The 14519-nt window shown below is 37.6% G+C and overlaps 1 protein-coding gene across 1 annotated transcript in view; it reads left to right on the top strand.

Annotated features, from left to right (window-relative positions):
* Positions 1-14519, top strand: part of SLC13A1 (solute carrier family 13 member 1) — a 250421-nt gene that overhangs the window by 28850 nt on the left and 207052 nt on the right. The gene's annotated exons all lie outside the window — the stretch shown is intronic.

Genomic DNA, 14519 nt, shown 5'->3' with positions numbered 1-14519 from the left:
ATCTTTTAGGTCAATCTGAATCTTCACATGTATTTGCTTAGTGGTTGTGTATGTCAGCCAAGATCTCAGAGATCCTTGGCCATATACGTGTACAACCTGAGCAAATTCAAAAGCGTTTGCTTTGTAACTGACAGCCAATGATGGTATCTTTGGGAAAGCTGTGGTCAGGGTCTCAGAGAAAATCCTTGAATAGGGATTCATTAAAATAAATGTGGAGATAATGGTTACTTAAGTAAACTGTAGAGATACCAAGAGGAAAACAAAATGTACCTAGTGAATTTTCTTCTCTAGGTTGGCAAAAAAGAAGTATCTGCCACCCAAGTATCAGTAGAGTTGAAAACAAACAGAAATGATGCTTTGACAAGAAAATATCAAATGTGTTAAGGAGCTTTTTAAAATTGTTAAAAGGCAGTTGGGAATAACATGAATTAAACCAATTCTCTTCATAATATAAGTCTTCTTTAAGGCATGAGGTTGAACAATTTCAGTAATTTGCTTTTTGGATGGTTTTGCCATCTAACTAAAAATTATTCTTTGTGCAAATATTTTCTCTCTGCTGTTTAATCTACCCATCTTTCAGACCAAGATCTTGAGGTACAGAGTTAGTAGGCAAAGTACCACAAACCTAAAAGTAGGACTATTATTAAGGCCAAGTTCCTAAAAGGAGAGTTCATTCTGTGTCTGCTACAGTAGACTGAAGTTTTGATGGGATTCTATAACTTGCCACAGCTCTCCAAAGAGTCTTTGAGTCTTGAACAAATTGGTTTGGAATTGGATCTTCCCTCTAGCGTCGAAGAGAACCAGAAGAAGGGCCTATGTGCTGTGTCTCTTATACTAAGAGCAGTGTGCTTGTTTGGCATGCAAATAATATTTATTGATAAAAATCAATATTCTTCTTGTTTTTATGACAATATTCATTTTATACATCATTACCATATTGTTTAACATTTTATCTCAGTACATTATTGAAATTTCTAATTTAAGTTTAAAATTGAGAAATATTAGGACATGGAAAGTATCAAAGATTGGAATAGTTTCGCTTAAACATGCTTCTGTTTAGCTGAGCATATTCAAAAAGGTCTTTATATGGCTTGTGAGTATTTTTCAGTGAAGAGTCAGTTAGGGATATCTGTTAATAATGATTCAGAAAATAAAAATGAAGTGTTCAGTTAAGTCCACATTTTACCATATTTGGATTTTAAATTAATGCTAGATATCTTCTCGGATCTGCTCTAACCGGAAAACTCTCAGGTAACTCCTGACAGTCCACATTTTACCGTATTTGGATTTTAAATTAATGCTAGGTATATTCTCAGATCTGCTCTAACCTGAAAACTCTCAGGTTGCTCCTTGATGCTTACCTATTGAGGTCCACAAAACCAACCTCCTCTTCTTTCAGGAGGCCTGGCTTTCCCCACATTGTCCACAGGAGGCTGGCATGTGTTTCTAGGACTGAACTAAACTTCTCTATGTTGTGAATAATCAGAGGAAGCAAATGATACACAACTGAAGCAAGTTTCCTATATTTCTCTTTTCTTGGCATAGGTTTAAATCAGGATGTGATCATTTTCAATTCCTCCCTGTCACTTTGCCCATTTTATAGGCAGGCATCTTCTTCCAGCTTCCATTTATCACATGAGAACTTTGTCAACGGAAGGTGCTGCAGCACATCTACACACACATTTCTAATCTTCATACCATCCTGTTAAGTTTGGTGCTACTGACCCATTTTGTAGATGAGAAAATGAGGCTTAAAGAAGCTCACAAGTAAGTGGCAAAGACACAAGTGGGATCTTTTTTTTACTCTAGCACCGTGTTCTTTCCTGAATTCCATGTCGGCATCTAGATCCTTGGTGAAGAGTGGATGATTGTTTGGATGGTACATTCTCTTCCACCTTTCAGCTTTGGCACAGTCCTGTTTACCCCTTTACGCCAGTCACTAGGAGAAGGATCTTTCCTATATGGGCTTTAGGTTCACTCACATTTGACTCTTACATTTGTTCTTCTTAATTAAAGAACATTTTTTTTTAAACTGATGATTCTACCACTTCAGAGAGGTATAGATTCTAGAATAGGGTCAGCTTTGAGTTTCAAGTGCTCAGCAGCATTTCTTACCTTCCCTCAGGGATTTTTAGGTTCATAAGCCATGAACTTCCAATTTTGAACCCAAGAATCAGGCAAATTTCTCACCTTGTCCTGAGCAACACCGTGTGGGAACCAGCCTCTCTTCCCCCCCTCCTATCACGGGATAGCCCTGCATACCTTACAGCACAGAAGGCAGAGGAGAACTCGTGCTCTCTGGAAGGAGGTGCTTCCAAAAGGAGGAAGGGTGGAGCTGAGTCAAGCATGGGTTGCTCTCCCAAATTTATAATTCATATAAACCGTTTAATCTGCACAGGGGTAGAGTGAGTTGAGGCACAGAGAGGAGCCAATAGTTTCTTTAATTGGGTTTGCTTTTCTCATCAGGAAAGGGGAAGAAGCTGTCCTACAATAAGAGGGCCAATGTAAGAACTACGATGTAACACTCTATAATCTCAATTTCAAGTATCCTTCTGAGATCACCACTTCCTCTCTGCCCCGCTCACTCCCTTTGATACCCTGACTTACTAGTAGAACTTATTATTCCTCATCTCATTTTCCCATCTCCATCTTTCTGGGTGATATCAGCTGGGCTATGATTTTTAAATACTACTCCTGAGGTGCATTCTATCTGGTTTGTCAAGGAGCCCCTGTAAGGTTAAGCCCCAGTTGCCTATGGCAGTAACCCCCTCCATAATATTGTGACGTAATATAAGAAACTCTTATACAGTTGATGCCTTCACATAATGGGTCAAATACTCAGAGGACTATGTGTACTAAGGAAAACTGATACTTGGCCCAACAACTCCATCACAAGATTGTTGACACACTAGTTGGCATTCGAGAGAGGTACCCAGAATCAACTTGCTTCCCTTGTGCTGGACATGGGTGACCTTGTAGCTTCAATTCAATGCACATTCTTTAGGCTTACTGCCTGAAGAACTGAGGACTAGGAGACTGGCCTGAGACTTTTGGCTCTTTGGACAAAAAGCACTGGTGTTGGCTCACCTGGGTGGCTCAGTTCGTTGAGCATCCAACTCTTAGTTTCAGCTTAGGTCATGATCTCAGGGTCCTGAGATGGAGCCCTGCGTCAGGCTCTACACTCAGTGAGGAGTCTGAGATTCTTTCCCTTTCCCTCTGCCCCTGCCCTGCTCATGAGCTCTCTCTTTCTCTCAAATAAATAAATAAACAAATAATAAATCTTTAAAAAAGCACCAGTGTTTTGGCAGAAAGGACACTTGTCTAGCCACTAATTCCCCAGATGCTTATCTATTGATGAGCATAATGAAGGCTCCATCTGTGTCTCTTATTCATGTTAGTATCTTCTTTAGGCCACTGATACAGCATCAGTGTAGAGGCCTGAATGTCTCTCACTGTTGGAATTTGGAAGGTAAATCTCTATCAGCCTAAGTAACTCTTCTCTCAAGGACATCTGATCTCATAACTGGAGCTTTAGCTATTTAATGTAAGATAAATTAGATAAGAATAGATAAGAAAAAATAGATAAGAGTGTCAGGAGGTGGTTTGGGAAACAAATGTATGAACATATTTGTAGAGGAGAGACCCAGAAGGAAGGTTTAAACTTTCACTCTCCATATCCTAAATTATATAAATTAACAATATATATATATGATTTGTTGAGCTCCTTATTGTTTGCCAAGTACTTGCATTATTTTATGATCCTTCATAGGCCTATGAAATAGGGAAGCCATATTGGCTCCACCCACTCACTCCTGAGGTCAGCTCTGAACCATTCTCCTGAGATGCTGCAAAGATTATGTGAGGGGAAGGGAACCTGTGGGGCTGTGAAAACGGCAGTCCTTTCAGTCTGCTCTATTGCCCTGGGCAAAGAGAAGGGTGGACTTAAATTCCCCTTATTTTGTTCTCTATTGAATAGGCTCAGATTGTAGGTAGTCTCTATTTTTAACGCTCTCAGGCCCTTGAAGGAGAGGCAGCGCTGAGAAAGGGAAGATCATTTTTTTGTTGCTCCTGTTTAGTATTAGGCTGGGTTTTAGGGCAGTGCCAGATTGATTTATATTCTTTCTTGCAATGAAAAAAAAGAAGACAATTTTTATTTAAAAAGGAAAGATTCTATAAGTCTGTGGGAAATGAATGGGATTAAAGAAGGTTGAATTTTTTTCTCTTTTGACATTTTCTGCTATGTGGACATTTTTCTGTGGTGTTTGGTAGGGGGTGAGACCTTTTCTGTTTTGCTTTATTTATAGTTGTCTTAAACCAATCAAGCTCTTTGTTTTAAACTATTTCCATTGTTTTTCCTTTTCTGTTTTGTATGAGCATGTTTTTCCAAGAAAATACTAAATTGCTTTTATTTGGTTCAAGGTTAAAATACATTTGTTGAAAAGATCTATATTGTTTTCCTTTGTTTAAAAAATTTACACTAGAAATATATGTATCCTAGAAGAAAAATGAACATTTCTCTGGTTTAAAGGATTTTAAATATTTATTTTCTGAAAAAAAAAAAAAAAACCCCAACAATTATATGAACACTAAAGCCATGTTTATCCAATACATTCAATTTTGTTGAACTTGATTGATAGGCAGGGTGGATAATGTAGGGCAAAGCTCTCCTTTGGTGTAAAGAAATATAAGCATAATATTTCATCAAGGAGCACAAGTGAAGGCTTCCCAGCTCAGATTGTGAGGCTACCTTGCCACATTTTGGAGAGTTCTTACATTAGTAAGTTGATCCTTATGAGGACCATTTGTGTGGATAATTGCTTGACTACACAATTTTTCTGGTTTAAGAGTCAGAATTACAGAATTTCAAGCATTAAAATGACTATCAGCTGGTTTAGCCTTATTTTGTTCGATTTTTTTGTTCTCTTTTTTGAAACGACATTATGTGTGTTATAATAAAGAATCTATCCCGTTTGGCCTCCCCTCGTATAAAGCCAGTGGCACCTATTTTAGTATCCTGGGGCTGCCGTAATGAGGTGCCCCAAGCAGGGTGGCTTCAAACAAAGATTTTTTCTGTCACAGTTCAGGAGGACAGAAGTCCAAAATCAAGTTGTCAGCAGGTTAGAGGCTCTGAGAGAGTATCTGTTCCATGTTCCTCTCCTTGCCTCTGCGGTTGCCAGTGATCCTTGGTGTTCATGCTTTGTGGACACGTAACTCCAATCTTTGCCTCTTGTCTTTATATAATGTTCTCTCCTGTGTGTTTTTGTCCAAATTTCCCTCTTCTTCGAAGGATACCAGTCATTGAGTTAAAGTTCACCCTAATCCAGGATGACCTCATTTGAACTTGATTGTATCTGCAAAGACACCATTTCCGCATAAAGCCACACTCACAGGCACTGGGGTTAGGACATCAACGTATCTTTTTGGAGATACAGTTCAGCCTACATTGGCACCATGATGACATACTAGAGGTAGAAGTCTTGTACTATGAGGTGGAGTCCATGTTTGAGTGAATAGTCAATGGAGTGCTATTTATCCATTAGTTCCAGTATTGTAAATCTTAAAGTACTGTTCAGAATATTTTATTTTCCCAGAATATTGACTTGAAATGACTCAGCTTCAGATTGGTGCATGAAAATCTCATATTGGTTTCGTATTATTGATAGTTGCTGTAATAAGATTTGAAAGCTGGTAATTTTAGTGGTCTCAGTAGTTGTAGGCATTAAGAAAATGAGTCAGGATGTATGTGTAATACTCTGTGGCCAGGGGGAAGGCTTTGGAACTTAGCACTTCCCACTCCTCAAATTTGCTTGAGGAAGTTGAAGGCTAGTCCCAGGAGCTAGCAGAAGAAACAGATTGGGGTGGGGGCAGACTTAGCACTGAACATGGTGGGTGACTTCACTCTTGAGCATGAGCGGCCTCACTCTGGAGTCTTACCTCCACATATAGTGAGTGACATGTTGATGTGCCTGGATGAGGATTCCTGTACATCCTCAGCCAATATACATTTAAGTGCCCAGGAGAATGTGGAGAAGTCCACATGAAGAACGGAGGCCTGCGTGTTAGGATCTGCCTCTGGATAACAGGACAAGAAGAACAGGGTGGGAGGATTCTACTGACACAAGGGCTGGGCCAATAAAAGGCAGAGCAGAGGATTCCTTGCAAGGAACTCACTGAGGAAAGATGAAAAATTCTTGAGCCAGAACCCTATGTGTCATGTGGGAATGCTCATGGTCAGACATTGTGAAGTTATTGAGGAACCAAAACTTGCTTGGTGAAGAGAAACATCTTTGAAATTTTCTACATTGTCAATTAAAACTTCCTTCTGCTGTTCACTGATGCATGTGCCTGTATATTCAGGAATTGAGAGCAGCCTGCTGGGCTCTCCAGTGGACAGATTTTCCCCAGGTGTCTGTGGGGAGGCTTTGAGCCAAGGAAAGTGTTCACTCACATGAAGTGGTCTGGATCTTTTCTACCAAGGACAAATCAGGTCTGAATGTTATTCCTTGAAAAGCCCTAAAATAGTATACAAAATTTCATGTAAATTTTCATGTACTTTTTGAGGATGGAGGTCCATAACCTTAAACTGAAGGCCTTCATGACATAGAGGAAGCTAACCTTACCTCTTTCCAATCCCCTTTGAGTCGATTGAACACAATGAACTTTGTTTCATTTAGGACTTTTGTTCTATGTGGGATACTTTCCCTTCTCTTCCTGTCCACCTTCCACCCACCCTCACTCCTCATAGACAACTTCTCAGACTGCAAGTCTTAGCTTACATTGTATCTCTTTGACTCTCCCATCTAAAGTACATTCCCTTCCCTATTTTTCTCTGCTCATCTCCCTATTTGTTTCCTCTAAAACATGCATCAATCAGTCGGTTAAGCATCTGCTGAAACAGGTTATGATCTCAGGGTACTGGGATCAAGCCCTGCTTTAGGCTCCCTGCTCAGCGGGGCGGGGAGTAGGGGGGAGCTGTCTGCTTCTCCCTGTCCCTCTGCAGCTCCCTCCAGCTCATGCTCTCTCTCTCTCTCTCAAATAAATAAATAAAATCTTTTTAAAAATGCATCAAAACATACATAATTTGTTTAATTTTTAATCTATTTTCCAAAGAACAAGGATCTTGTCTCTCTTACTTCTTTTCAAAATCCAAGTGCCTACCACAGTGCCTAGATGTTCATAGTAGTGTGGAGTAGATGATCAGGAAGCATTAGTTGAATACAAAATACTTAGAGAACACACTGTAACATGAGGTAAGAACCTAAAGAACACTAGATTTATAGAATCATAATCCTAAAAGACAGGTCCAGATAGTAGTTTTTTACATTAACAATTATTTGTGCTGATGAAATCAGTGACTATGCCCATAATTACAGCTTAATTTACCTTTGCAAAAGAAATGGAGTTTCTTAAATTCTGTTTAAAAAAAAATATAGATATTAGCAACCAGTGAAGCAAACTCTAAACTGAAATAGAATTTAGAGAAAATTTTCTTCAGTCTAATACAACTTGCTAAATATAAAAGAACCCAAATATTTCTTGTTACCAAGGCCCTCACATCTGGGCTTGTAGAAACATGGTGTATTCTGTTAATCCTTTATGTACCAATAATTACAAACCTAATGCATAGCAACTCACAGAGCAGTGCACTCACAAAAAGGGGGCTCAGGAAAGATTTACTTTGGGCCCAATTCACTGATAGGTTTCAATGGCTAAGCCTTTCTGTGTCTTTTATTTTACTTTTTAAATTTTTTTTAATGTTTTTTTATTATGTTAGTCACCATACAGTACATCCCCAGATTCCGATGTAAAGTTTGATGCTTCATTAGTTGCGTATAACACCCAGTGCACCATGCAATATGTGCCCTCCTTACTACCCATCACCAGTCTATCCCCTTCCCCCACCCCCTCCCCTCTGAAGTCCTCAGTTTGTTCCTCATAGTCCATAGCCTCTCATGTTTCATTCCCCCTTCTGATTACCCCCCTTTTCTTTATCCCTTTCTTCCCCTAGATCCTCCTAGTTCTTATGTTCCATAGATGAGAGAAATCATATGATAATTGTCTTTCTCTGCTTGACTTATTTCACTTAGCATTATCTCCTCCAGTGCCGTCCATGTTGCAGCAAATGTTGAGAATTCGTTCTTTCTGATAGCTGAGTAATATTCCATTGTATATATGGACCACAGCTTCTTAATCCAGTCATCTGTTGAAGGGCATCTCGGCTCCTTCCATGATTTGGCTATTGTGGACAATGCAGCTATGAACATTGGGGTGCATATGGCCCTTCTCTTTACTACGTCTGTATCTTTGGGGTAAACACCCAGTAGTGCAATGGCTGGGTCATAGGGTAGTTCAATTTTTAACTTTTTAAGGGACCTCCACACTGTTTTCCAGAGTGGCTGTACCAACTTGCATTCCCACCAACAATGTAGGAGGGATCCCCTTTCTCCACATCCTCTCCAACAATTGTTGTTTCTTGCCTTGTCTATCTTTGCCATTCTAACTGGCGTAAGGTGGTATCTCAGTGTGGTTTTGATTTGAATTTCCCTGATGGCTAATGATTTTGAACATTTTTTCATGTGTCTGTTAGCCATTTGTATGTCTTCATTGGAAAAGTGTCTGTTCATATCTTCTGCCCATTTTATGATTTGTTTATTTGTTTCTCGTGTATTGAGTTTGAGAAGTTCTTTGTAGATCTTGGATACCAGTCCTTTATCTGTGGTGTCCTTTGCAAATATATTCTCCCATTCCGTGGGCTGTCTCTTAGTTTTTTTGACTGTTTCCTTGGCTGTGCAGAAGCTCTTTATCCTGATAAAGTCCCATAAGTTCATTTTATCTTTTATTTCTCTTGCCTTTGGAGATGTGTCGTGAAAAAGGTTGCTCTGGCCGATGTCATAGAAGTTGTTGCCTATGTTCTCCTCTAGAATTTTGATGGATTCCTGTCTCACATTGAGGTCTTTCATCCATTTGGAGTTTATTTTTGTGTATGGTGTGAGAGAGTGGTCAAGTTTCATTCTTTTGCATGTAGCTGTCCAATTTTCCCAGCACCATTTATTGAAGAGACTGTCTTTTTTCCACCGGATGTTTTTTCCTGCTTTATCAAAGATTAGTTGCCCAAAGAGCCGAGGGTCCATTTCTGGGTTCTCTATTCTGTTCCATTGGTCGATGTGTCTGTTTTTGTGCCAGTACCATGCTGTCTTTGTGATCACAGCTTTGTAGTACAGCTCGAAATCCGGCATTGTGATGCCCCCAGCTTTGTTTTTCCTTTTCAACAGTTCCTTGGAGATTCGGGGCCTTTTCTGGTTCCATACAAATTTAAGGACTATTTGTTCCAGTTCTTTGAAAAATGTCCTCGGTATTTTGATCGGGATAGCATTGAAAGTGTAGATTGCTCTGGGTAGTATGGACATTTTAACTATGTTAATTCTTCCAATCCATGAGCATGGAATATTTTTCCATCTTTTTATGTCTTCCTCAATATCTTTCAAAAGTGATCTATAGTTTCTAGCATATAGGTCCTTTACGTCTCTGGTTAAGTTAATTCCAAGGTAACGCATGGTTTTTGGTGTTATTGTAAATGGGATGGATTCCCTAATTTCTCTTTCTTCAGTCTCGTTATTCGTGTATAGAAATGCAACTGATTTCTGGGCATTGATTTTGTATCCTGCCACCTTACTGAATTGTTCTATAACTTCTAATAGTTTGGGAGTGGATTCCTTTGGGTTTTCCATATAGAGTATCATGTCATCTGCAAAGAGAGACAGTTTGACTTCTTCTTTGCCGATTTGGATACCTTTGATCCCTTTTTGTCTTCTGATTGCTGTTGCAAGGACTTCTAGTACTATGTTGAATAATAGTGGCGAGAGTGGGCATCCTTGTCGTGTTCCTGATCTTAAGGGAAAGGCTTCCAGCTTTTCCCCATTGAGAATAATGCTTGCAGTAGGCTTTTCATAGATGGCTTTTATGAGATTGAGAAATGTACCCTCTATTCCTACACTCTGAAGGGTTTTAATCAGGAAAGGATGCTGTATTTTGTCAAATGCTTTTTCTGCATCAATTGAGAGGATCATATGGTTCTTGAGTCTTTTCTTGTTGATATGATGTATCACATTGATTGATTTGCGAGTGTTGAACCATGCTTGCATCCCAGGTATGAATCCCACTTGGTCATGATGGATAATCCTTTTAATGTACTGTTGGATTCTATTAGCAAGGATCTTGTTGAGGATTTTGGCATCCATATTCATTAGAGAAATCGGTCTGTAATTCTCCTTTTTGAGGGGGTCTTTGCCTGGTTTGGGGATCAAGGTAATATTAGCCTCATAGAATGAGTTTGGTAGCTTTCCTTCTGTTTCTATTTTTTGAAATAGCTTTAGGAGAATAGGTATTATTTCTTCTTTGAATGTTTGGTAGAATTCCCCAGGAAAACCGTCTGGGCCTGGAGTTTTATTATTTGGAAGGTTGTTTATCACTGACTCAATTTCTTCATAGTTAATTGGCCTATTTAAGAAATCTATTTCTTCCTGTTTCAGTCTTGGTAGTTTATAGGTTTCCAGGAAGGCCTCCATCTCTTCCAGATTGTTTAGTTTTTTGGCATATAGCTGTTGATAAAAGTTTCTAAATAATCCTTGCAATTTCAATGGTGCTGGTCGTGACCTCTCCCTTTTCAGTCATAATTTTAATAATCTCAGTCCTTTTTATTTTACTTTTTAAAAGAGAGATCTATACCTACAAATATCAGACTGACCTTCAATAGTAGTTCTAGTTTACTTTTAAATTTCTGAAGACCGTCAGATAGAATATGTGAATCTGTATCTTTTTACGTACGTGACTTCATTTTTTAAAAAGTTCCTCAGTAGTCCCTTTCAGGGGAGGGCTACCCGTAAAGGATTTAATTATTCTTCCAGTGCAGTTCTTAAATTTAGGCCAGTTGTCACTGATGTAATGGCATTTCAATTTAAGCAACAGAAAACTTGCTTTCTACAGATTATTGTTCTTTCATAAAAAAATATGATGCACATCAGAGAGGACTAAGTTAAAGCTTGATTACCCAAGGAATATTCACAAAAAGGCTTTTCTCCAGTCCATTGCTTTACGAAATGTTCTCATTTTTCAGCCAAAGAGGTCTCAACTAATTGCACCGTTTCCCTAGGTTATAGCTATACCTGTAGACTTTTAGGTTCAATAAAATATTATGTTAAAAGCAAGTTTTGTATTTATTTATTTGTGACCTAATTTTCTACAGACATATAAGGAAATACACTTAAAATTTTAAAGTAATATTCTTCTTATAAGAAAAGCACTACACAATCATTGTAGAAAAACTTAAATGTGAATTAAAAAAATAAAGCATGCCCAAATAAAACTGTGGTGGATGTCCTTTTGGTGAAATACTTTTATCCATTTTTGAATTATTTCCAGAATAAATTTTCCGTGTGTACAATTTTCAAGTATATTATGCATGTTTGAACTACTTACTGATGCTTATTAATAAATCAGATGTAATTTTTCTTTAAGAAGCAGTCTAAATATTAAGATAAAGAATAAAGCTAGACCAACTGAAAAAAAATGAAAAGGGTAACTTATTCCTAAAAATATTAACTAGGAAAAAATAAAATAAGCCAACTCAGTCCTTTAGGTCATGTTACCTTAATTACACTGTGATTATGTTTAAGCTCCATGAGGGCAAAGATTTTTGTTAGTTTTCTTCACTGCTCAAAACAGCACTTGTCATATATTAATACTAAAATCATTTGTTAAATGAGTTAATCAGGGAAATATAACAAAATTATGGTTGTAGGCAATTTATAGCCCCTTTTGGCAGTAAATAATCAAAATGTATTCATTCGGTACCTTTCATGTTTGAAGCCCACAGGTATTTGCCTCTACTTTACAAATGAGGAAACCACAGCCCATATTGGTCTCTTTGGTTTTTCTTGCTCTGATAGTCCAGCAAAATTAAGAACTGATCCACACAAAGAGAAATGAGCCACAAATCTACTATGATATTTATTACCGAGATATCTAAAATCAAGATCTATATTTTATACATGACTTTCTATAAAATAGTTCTTTTTAAAAAATTTTAATTCCAGTATAGTTACCGCACAGTGTTATATTAGTTTCAGGTGTACAATACGGTGATTCAGTAATTCCATACATCACCAAGTGTTCATCGTGACAACTGCGTCTGTTTCACCCGTCCTCCCACCCACCTCCCCTCTGGTAACTACCAGTTTGTTCTCTATAGCTAAGAGTCAGCTTCTTGGTTTGTCTCATTCTTTCTCTCACTCCCTCTCTCTCTTTTTTTTTTCCTCTTTTGCCCATTTGTTTTGTTTCTTACCCCTTTGAATTAGTGTTTTTGTATTTTGGGGGTAGATACCCACCAGTACAATTACTGGATCTTAGGGTAGTTCTATTTTTAACATTTTGAGGAACCTCTATACCTTTTTTCACAGTGGCTGCACCAGTTTGCATTCCCACCAACAATGTAAGAGGGTTCCTTTTTCTCCACATCCTTGCCAACACTTGTTGTTTCCTGTGTTTCTAATTTTAGCCATTCTGACAGATGTGAGGTGATATCTCGGTTTTGATTTGTATTTCCCTGATGATGAGTGATGTTGAGCATTTTCATGTGTCTGTTGGTCACCTGGATGTCTTCTTTGGCGAAATGCATGCTCATTGTCTTTTGCCCATTTTTTTAATTGAAATGTTTGCTTTTGGGGTATCAAGTTGTATAAGTTCTTTAAATATTTTGGATATTAAGCCCTTATCAGATATGTCATTTGCAAATATCTTTTCCCATTCAGTAGTTAGTGTTTTTGTTTTCGTAATTGTCTCCTTTGCTCTGTAGAAGCTTTTTATTTTAATGTAGTCCCGATAGTTTATTTTTGCTTTTATTTCCCTGGCCTCAGGAAACATTGCTAAAATTATATTGCTATGGCCAATGTCAGAGACATTACTGCCTGAATTCTCATCTAGGATTTTTATGGTTTCAGGTCTCACATTTAGGTCTTTAATCCATTTTAAGTTTATTGTGTAAGAAAGTGGTCCATTTTCATTCCTTTGCATGTGGCTAACATGCAAACCCAATACCATTTGTTGAAAAGACTTTTTCCCATTGGATGTTCTTTCCTGCTTTGTCGAAATTAATTGACCATATAATTGTGGGTTTATTTCTAAGTTTTCTGCTCTGTTCCATTAATCTATATGTCTGTTTTTGTGCCAGTACCATGCAGTTTTAATTAGTACAGTTTTGTAATATAACTTCAAGTCTAGAATTGTGATGCCTCCAGCTTTTCTTTTCTTTTCCAAAATTGCTTTGGCTATTCATGGTCTTTTGTGGTTCCATATAAATTTTAGGATTGTTTGTTCTAGTTCTGTGAAAAATGCTGTTGGTATTTGATAGGGATTGCATTAAATCTGTAGATTCCTTTGGGTGGTATAGCCATTTTAACAATACTTGTTATTCCAATCCGTGAGTGTGGAGTGTCTTTCCATTTCTTTGTTTCATCTTCAGTTTATTTCCTCAATGTTTTATAGCTTTCAGAGTACATGTCTTTCACATCTTTGGTTAGGTTTATTGCCAGGTGTCTTATTATTTGTGGTGCAAGTGTAAATAGGATTGTTTTCCTAATTTTTCTTTCTGCTATTTCATAATTAGTGTATGGAAATACAATGGATTTTCATGCATTGCTTTTGTATTCTGTGACTTTACTGAACTCACTTATCAGTTCTAGTAGTTTTGGGGGGAGTCCTTTGGGTTTTCTATATATAGTATCATGTCATCTGCAAATAGTGAAAATTTTACTTCTTCCTTACCAATTTCTATGCCTTGTATTCCTTTTTCTTGTCCGGTTTGCTGATTTTCTTTAGTGATGTGATATACTTGGATTCCTTTCTTTTTATTCTTTGTATAAGTGGTTTTTGATTTGTTGTTACCATTGGGTTTGTATATAACATCGTTTGCATATAGCAGTCTGTATTAAGTTGATGGTCACTTAAATGCAAACTCATTCTTCTGTCCCCCACCACATTTTAGATATATGGTGTCACATTTTGCATCCTTTTGTTTGGTGAATCCCTTGACTGATTTTTTTTTTTTTTACAGACATACTTATTTTTATTGCTTTTGTGTTTTCTACTTTTCATACTCCCACTTATGGTCTTTCTTTTCCACTCAAAGAGTTCCTTTTAATATTTTTTGTAGGGCTGGTTTAGAGGTCATGAACTCTTTTAGTTTTTGTTTATCTGAGAAACTTGTTATGTCTCCTTCAAATATGAATGATAGCCTTGTGGATAAGGTATTCTTGGCTGTAGATTTTTCCCTTTCAGCACTTTAAATATATCATGTCACTCTCTTCTAGCCCTCAAAGTTTCTGCTGAAAAATCTGCTGATAGCCTTCTGGGCTTTCCCTTAAGTATGTAACTGTCTTCTTTTCTATTGCTGTTTTTATTTTTTTTCTTTAGTACTACTTTTTGCCATTTTATTTACTATGTGTCTTGGTGTGGACCTCCTTTGG

Source organism: Ailuropoda melanoleuca, chromosome 1 (genome assembly GCF_002007445.2).
Source record: "Ailuropoda melanoleuca isolate Jingjing chromosome 1, ASM200744v2, whole genome shotgun sequence".
In the NCBI taxonomy this organism is placed as follows: Eukaryota; Metazoa; Chordata; class Mammalia; order Carnivora; family Ursidae; genus Ailuropoda; species Ailuropoda melanoleuca.
The sequence above is the reverse complement of the archived record's forward strand: the minus strand, read 5'-3'. Positions and strand labels throughout refer to the sequence as shown.